The 7,500-nt window shown below is 45.8% G+C and overlaps 2 non-coding genes across 2 annotated transcripts in view; both read right to left on the reverse strand.

The window, feature by feature from the left end:
• LOC122062999 overlaps positions 1–643 on the reverse strand; it is a 3,362-nt gene extending 2,719 nt beyond the window's left edge. Inside the window, exon 1 of the ribosomal RNA XR_006135183.1 lies at positions 1–643. This exon is cut by the window's left edge and continues 2,719 nt beyond it. This is a non-coding gene — a ribosomal RNA (28S ribosomal RNA).
• Positions 644–833: 190 nt separating this feature from the next.
• LOC122062995 lies at positions 834–989 on the reverse strand. The gene has a single exon (XR_006135179.1). It is a non-coding gene; the product is annotated as a 5.8S ribosomal RNA (ribosomal RNA).
• Between the last annotated feature and the right edge of the window lie 6,511 nt (positions 990–7,500).

A 7,500-nucleotide genomic window follows, 5' to 3' on the forward strand; every position in this document is an offset into this window, starting at 1 on the left:
TGGGGAGCCTGACAGGCCGATGCCCGGAGCATACAGTTGCCAATAGGCACACCATCGAGGCGTATGCTGTCGACCACGATCACGGCAATGACATCTCCTCAGGCATAACGAGATAACCTGTTCTTGGGACGCTGCCGTAATCCACATCGGTCCACGTCTCAAGTTGATTGACGGATCAGCTATTAATCTTTCCGCATCCGATCGAGACGCATCACCAGCCCCCAGCCGCTTCCCTCCCGACAATTTCAAGCACTCTTTCACTCTCTTTTCAAAGTCCTTTTCATCTTTCCCTTACGTTACTTGTTCTCTATCGGTCTCTCACCCATATTTAGCCTTGGACGAAATTTACCGCCCAATTGGGGCTGCATTCCCAAACAACCCCCTTCCAAGGGACTTGGGTGCGACAGGGTCCGAACACGACGGGGCTCTCACCCTCTCTGGAACCCCCTACCAGGGGACTTGGGCCCGGTCCACCATTGAGGACGCTTCTACAGACTACAATTTGAACGACAAATCCGCCCGATTCTCAAGTTGGGCTCTTCCTGGTTCGCTCGCCGTTACAAAGGGAATCCTTGTAAGTTTCTTGTCCTCCGCTTATTGATATGCTTAAACTCAGCGGGAAGCCCCGTCTGACCTGGGGTCACAGTCAAAATGCCATCGAATGGCAATCGGGGTCACCAGAGTCCAATGGGAGCAGAACACGCACACGATGTCCGAACAATGGCAAAGTGGCTCGACCCACCACTCATCGTGACACTTTCCACACAAGGAGCCCTTGACTTCGCTCTGCACCACCACCACAAGGGGTAAAGGAGGTCAGGCAACATGACGCGTGATGCCTAGGCAGGCGTGCCCTCAGCCCGATGGCCTAGGGTGCAACTTGCATTCAAAGACTCGATGGTTCATGGGATTCTGTTATTCACACCATGTATCACATTTCTCTACATTCTTCATCGATGCAAGTGCCGAGATATCCGTTTTCGAGAGTCGTTAAGATAAAGATTCAGATCTAGGATGACCACACCACACCAAGGCGTAATGATGCCATGTCCTTTCCGTTGCGAGTTCCTTGGCGCCGACTATGCCGGTGGTTGTGTTTGGGTCAATTGCTATGAAGGATTGCAGGCCAACCTTTTACAAGGGTCAGGAAGGAAGGAGCTCACGCTCCCACGCCCTTTTTGATCGCACAACGCAACATGTTCACGGGTCTCGCTAGGTAGGTATCGACAATGATCCTTCAACAGGTTCACCTATGGAAACCTTTTTACGACTTGTCCTTCCTCTAAATGATAAGGTTCAGTGCACTTCTCGTGACGTCGATGGCGGCAAACCATCCACATCGCAATGATCCGAACACTTCACCAAACCATTCAATCGGTGGGAGTGATGGGCGGTGTGTACAAAGGGCAGGGATGTAGTCAACGCAAGCTGATGACTCGCGCTTACTAGGAATTCCTCGTTGAAGACCAACAATTGCAATGATCTATCCCTATCACGATGAAATTTTCAAAGATTACCCGGGCCCATCGGCCAAGGCTATAGACTCGTTGAATACATCAGTGTAGCGCGTGTGTGGCCATAAACATCTAAGGGCATCACAGACCTGTTATTGCCTCAAACTTTTGTGGCCTAAACGACCATAGTCCCTCTAAGAAGCTGGCCGTGGAGGGTCACCTCCACATAGCTAGTTAGTAGGATGAGGTCTCGTTTGTTAACGGAATTAACCAGACAAATCGCTCCACCAACTAAGAACGGCCATGCACCACCACTTATAGAATCAAGAAAGAGCTCACAGTCTATCAATCCTTACTATGTCTGGACTTGGTAAGTTTCCCCGTGTTGAGTCAAATTAAGCCACAGGCTCCACTCTTGGTGGTGCCCTTCCATCAATTCCTTTAAGTTTCAGCCTTGCTACCATACTCCCCCCGGAACTCAAAAACTTTGATTTCTCATAAGGTGCCGGCGGAGTCCTGAAAGCAACATCCGCCGATCCCTGGTCGGCATCGTTTATGGTTGAGACTAGGATGGTATCTGATCGTCTTCGAGCCCCCAACTTTCATTCTTGATTATTGAAAACATCCTTGGAAAATGCTTTCGTAGTGGTTCGTCTTTCATAAATCCAAGAATTTCACCTCTAACTATGATGTTATCCCATGCTAATGTATCCAAAGCGTAGGCTTTCTTTGAGCACTCTAATTTCTTCAAAGTAATGGCACTGAAGGCATGACCTAGCCAATTAAGGCCAGGAGCACATCACCGACAGAAGGGATGAGATGACCGGTACACACTGTGAGGTAGACCGATCGACCCATCCCAAAGTCCAACTATGAGCTTTTTAACTGCAACAACTTAAATATATGCTATTGGAGCTGGAATTACCGCAACTGCTGGCACCAGACTTGCCCTCCAATGGATCCTCGTTAAGGGATTTAGATTGTACTCATTCCAATTCCCAGACTCAAAGAGCCCGGTATTGTTATTTATTGTCACTACCTCCCCGTGTCAGGATTGGGTAATTTTCGCGCCTACTGCCTTCCTTGGATGTGGTAGCCATTTCTCAGGCTCCCTCTCCAGAATCAAACCCTAATTCTCCATCACCCGTCACCACGATAGTAGGCCACTATCCTACCATCGAAAGTTGATAGGGTGGAAATTTGAATGATGCGTCGTCGGCACAAAGGCCATGCGATCCGTCGAGTTATCATGAATCATCAGAGAAATGGGCAGAGCCCGCGTCAACCTTTTATCTAATAAATGCATCCCTTCCAAAAGTCGGGGTCCGGTGCACATATTAGCTCTAGAATTACTATGGTTATTCGAGTAGTAGATACCATCAGAAAAACTATAATTGATTTAATGAGCTACTCGCAATTTCAGAGTCTGAATTAGTTCATACTTACACATGCATGGCTTAATCTTTGAGACAAGCATATGACTACTGGCAGGATCAACCAGGTAACTTTCCTTCTCGATGCCAAAGACTGCATGAACCACATCCCCAATTGTGCATTGGGTGATGCTGCTCCATACATTAATGGCAGTCTATTGTTCTTGTGCAACTAGCGCAACCAAAGGATTCAAGAGGACACACACACACATCCACCTTGCCCCACAAAATGTCCCACATCCTAGAGCACAAACAGTGCATGTGCACCACTGACAGAAAGAAAGTGGACATATGCATCATATGCCAAGCCACCCCACACCAACCACAAGGGCAGGCAAGAGGGATGAAATGAGAGTGAAGAGCAGCATCTTTCTATCCAACTAGTTAAGCAACACAGGAACAATTTTCATGCTCTTGAAAAAGACACTTTTGGCCCATCGTGACCCATAGGGGTATCTGTGCATAGTGGTTCAATACACAAGCAAAGAGCCCACAACCACAAGAAAAACAATAGCCACTTATGTGCATTGCGTCCACTACCGACACAATCCACCACCAAACCTACTACAATGCAATAAGAATTTGGTAGAAAAAAAATCAATAGCCCCACTAAGCACGAAAATCTCAACAATCAACAGGGGTTGAGGGACTCGAGATCTATCTCCACCTACAATCTTGTAACCTACGTTCTCCAGAGACCCGCATTAATGTCGTATTATAACACTTGCGGCAGGAGCCATGCAAACACCTCCGCACCTAGGCACGAAGCCATGCAAACACCTCGGCACCTAGGTATGACTTAGAAACGCAATTTGCCAAATAGCAAAGGCCACAAGACCGAGTATGAGAAAGCTCTTGCAAGTAACAAACTCACGATAATGCAAATTTTTTAAATGAACAAGGGGACGGGGGAGGGGGGAGGGGGGAAGGGATGTGATTTGTCTCCACTTGCAAGCTTGCGACCTATGTTCATCAGAGACCCACGTTAATGCCGTATTATAACACTTTCGGCAAGTGGCATGCAAACACCTCCGCACCCAGGCGCGACTTAGAAACGTATTTCTCCAAATACCATAAGGCTACAAAACCTAGCATGAGAAAACTATTTCAAGCAACAAACCCACAAGAATGCAATTTTCTTTTTAAAAACAAAAGTGTGGGGGGGGGGAAGGGGGAGGGACTCGTGATCTATCTCCACCTACAAGCTTGCAAACCTATGTTCTCCAGAGACCCACGTTAATGTCGCATTATAACACTTGCAGCAGGAGGCATGCAAACACCTCCGCACCCAGGCGCGACTTAGAAACGCATTTCTCCAAATACCATAAAGGCCACAAAACCGAGTATGAGAAAACTCTTGCAAGCAACAAACCCACGAGAATGCAATTTTCTTTTTAAAAGAAAAAGTGGGGGGGGGGGGGGAGGGGGAGGGACTCGTGATCTGTCTCCACCTGCAAGCTTGCAAACCTATGTTCTCCAGAGACCCACGTTAATTTCGCATTATAACACTTGCGGCATGAGGCATACAAACACCTCCACACCTAGGCACGACTTAGAAATGCATTCTGTCAAATACCAAAGGCCACAAAACCGAGCATGACAAAACTGTTGCAAGCAACATACCAACGAGAATGGAAATTTTTTAAAAAGCAAGGAGGGGGGAGGGACCCATGATCTACCACCACCTGCAAGCTTGCAACCTATGTTCTCCAGAGACCCACGTTAATGTCGTATTATAACACCGGCCGCAAAAAGGCATGAAAGCACCTCCACACCTAGGCACGACTTAGCAATGCACTTCTCCAAATAGCATAGGCCATAAAACCGACCATGGAAAAACCCTTGCAAGCAACAAGCCCACGATAGTGCAATTTAAGGCAACACTTGGGGCATTCAAGAGCATGCACAGGCACACTTGGGTGCACACTTAGGCAACAGTTGTGGGCATGCTTAGGCACAGTTAGCAACACTTGGGCCATTCATTGTGCACATGTAGTCAACACTTGGGGTGTTGTGAGGCTATTCACTGTGTACACGTAGGCACACGTAGTCAACACTTGGGGGCATGCGTAGGCACACACTTGGGCCATTCAAGAGCACTTTGTCACTACTTTAGACCTTTCTAAGCAATTGCGCAGGCACTTAGCACTTCCATTAGCGCTAAGTCAGCCTAAATACCCTCCTTAAGGGACTAGAGAAGAGAAGAAGTGAACATAAGAGTGAGTTTGAGAACAATGAATTTGTATAGCACTAGAGAACTCTTGAGTACAAGGCTTGAGAACTCACTTGCTTGGTTGAACACTCTTGGTTGGTCCTTGGTGAGTGCCTTTGCCAAATGAGGCAACACCTACCCCAAGTTATAATGGATAGCTAAGATATTTACAAATGTCCTCCATCCAACGGTTGGGGAGGAAACTAGAAGCTTCCCACCTCCTTAGCGGAGCTCTAGAAATCTCACCCAGAATATCTCCTATGAATATCTTCTACAAATATCTACAATAAAATATCTATTGTTACTACACCTTTGTAGAAAACTCTAGAACTTGGACCTTACTTAGCGCAACGGCCTAAGTCCATGGGCTTGGTGAGCTAGGCCCGTGGGCCTATATTGGGTAGGTCATAACACTCTCCCCCACCTAAGTCGATGACTCCCTCATCGCAACCTCCTTATGGTACTTTTATTCACGAGTCATCTCAGCATGCCCGTTGTCTCCCATCTCGTCTCGCTCTCTGGTCGCCCCTTCCACTTTACTAAATACTCCACGTAAGGAGATAGATTGTGTCTCTAGATGATTTGATCAGCAACCAAATTAGCCTCCCTCTCGCAAGGAGTAACGCCTATTGGGGTTCTTCTTGTAGTCACATAACTTGAGCCTCCTACAACGTCGTCTGGTTGTCTCTGTTCTGTCGTTTGCATCTTCCTCTTTCTTGCCATGGATGGCTTGCTCCCAAATTCTCCTTGTCTTGCCCTCCTGTCCAAGGGCAGTAAGCACCTAGCCGCTGGATGGTGTTGGAGAACTCCTTTAGTCCTAAGGTTTATCTCGACCCCTCGAGCAACATTACATATGGGGCATTCTTTGGAGTTGATAGCCTTAGGATGCCCTTGGCCCGAGTTCCTTTGCCTCCTCCATCAAGGCAAGGTTGTGTGTGGCTCCTGTATCTACCTTTGCCTGTGTGGGATTCGCATTGATGCACACTTTTGCACACATCAACCCCTTTTGAGAGTTAAGGGCCTTGACCCCTATCTCAGCGCTGGTGGAACCACGCTGCATTGGGGACCCCATGCAAGGTGGCTCTTCCTCTTAGCCCTCTTCCTCTAATAGGGCACTAAGAGCTTTCCTCCTGGGGCAATCCCTAAACCAATGTAGCTCATCACATAGGAATCACTTATCTCTAGGCTTGAACCGTTTCCTCTTATCACGCTTGTGCCTTAGTGCCTCTCCTTTAGACATGTCATGAGCGGTAGTGGCTTCCCTCGCCGCTGTCCTCCTACTCTTCCCATACTTCTACTCTAATACGGGCTTTGATGAGCACCTTTATGTGTGAAATCTAGGGTAGTAAAACATACATTTTACATATTTAGAATGGAGCTACCTTGGGTTTTACTCTCTTTTTGTAGGTTTTATATTTTCAAGGCCTTAAGGATTATCGGACGCTATATCTTCAATTTTACACGTAAAGAGGTCCTATTTCTTTCCATGATTGCGAAGAGGACAAAATTCTAAGCAAGATGGACTTGTTAAATTAAAAGTACACATTCATTTGGTCATCCGTACAAATGATTATTCTTTTCAGGCCAGAAAAAGAATAATGGATCAGAACTGAACCGAGATGTAGAACGAGCCCGTTTGCAATTGTCTCAGAGGTACAAGGAATACTCCAAATGCCAACAAGGATCGATGGACCACATCCTTAAGTGATTGAAGATTTGTTTTTGGTAACAACAACTACCTAGTGTAGTTGGTGAGCTATGGTGTGCAAAATTCCCTTGCTCACCAAGAGCTCTCAAGTTCAAATCTCATGGTTGTTTTTTTAGAGAATTTGTTGAAGATTTCCTGCTTTTCATTCACTTAAAGCACTAAGGTCATGGAAGGGATTTCCACATCAAATTAGAAGCAAAGAAAATCGTAGAGAAGAGAAGAAAAAAAAGGAAAGAGAAAAAAAGGGGAGAAATAAAGATTGTCCAAATCTTCTCTCTCCTCCACATCATCACCCACCAAAAGATTGTCCAAATCACATAAAGCAAGAAGAAAATCGTTCCTTGGAGGGAGAAAAAGAAGAGAAATAAATTAGAAAAAAAAGGAAAGAAAATAAGCAAACAAATTATAAGAAATTTCTCAAAATTTATTTCTCTCTTCTCTCTCCTCCACCTTAGCACTTTTGGTCTCAAAAGATCTCACAACCAATTGTGGGTTTCTCTCTTTTTGGAAAGAGAAATTTGTTACCCTACCTCCCCATTCCCTATACATACAACTCATGTAAGAGGAGGGGAGATAATTCATTCTTCTTCTAGTTTTTTTTAGTTGCTCTCTCTTTCTCTTGCTCTCTCTTTAGTTTTAGTTCTTCTTTATCTTTTCTTCAATCACTTTTGTAATAGTTTTTTTTTTATTTCA

Source organism: Macadamia integrifolia, unplaced genomic scaffold (genome assembly GCF_013358625.1).
Source record: "Macadamia integrifolia cultivar HAES 741 unplaced genomic scaffold, SCU_Mint_v3 scaffold1176, whole genome shotgun sequence".
Lineage (NCBI taxonomy): Eukaryota > Viridiplantae > Streptophyta > Magnoliopsida > Proteales > Proteaceae > Macadamia > Macadamia integrifolia.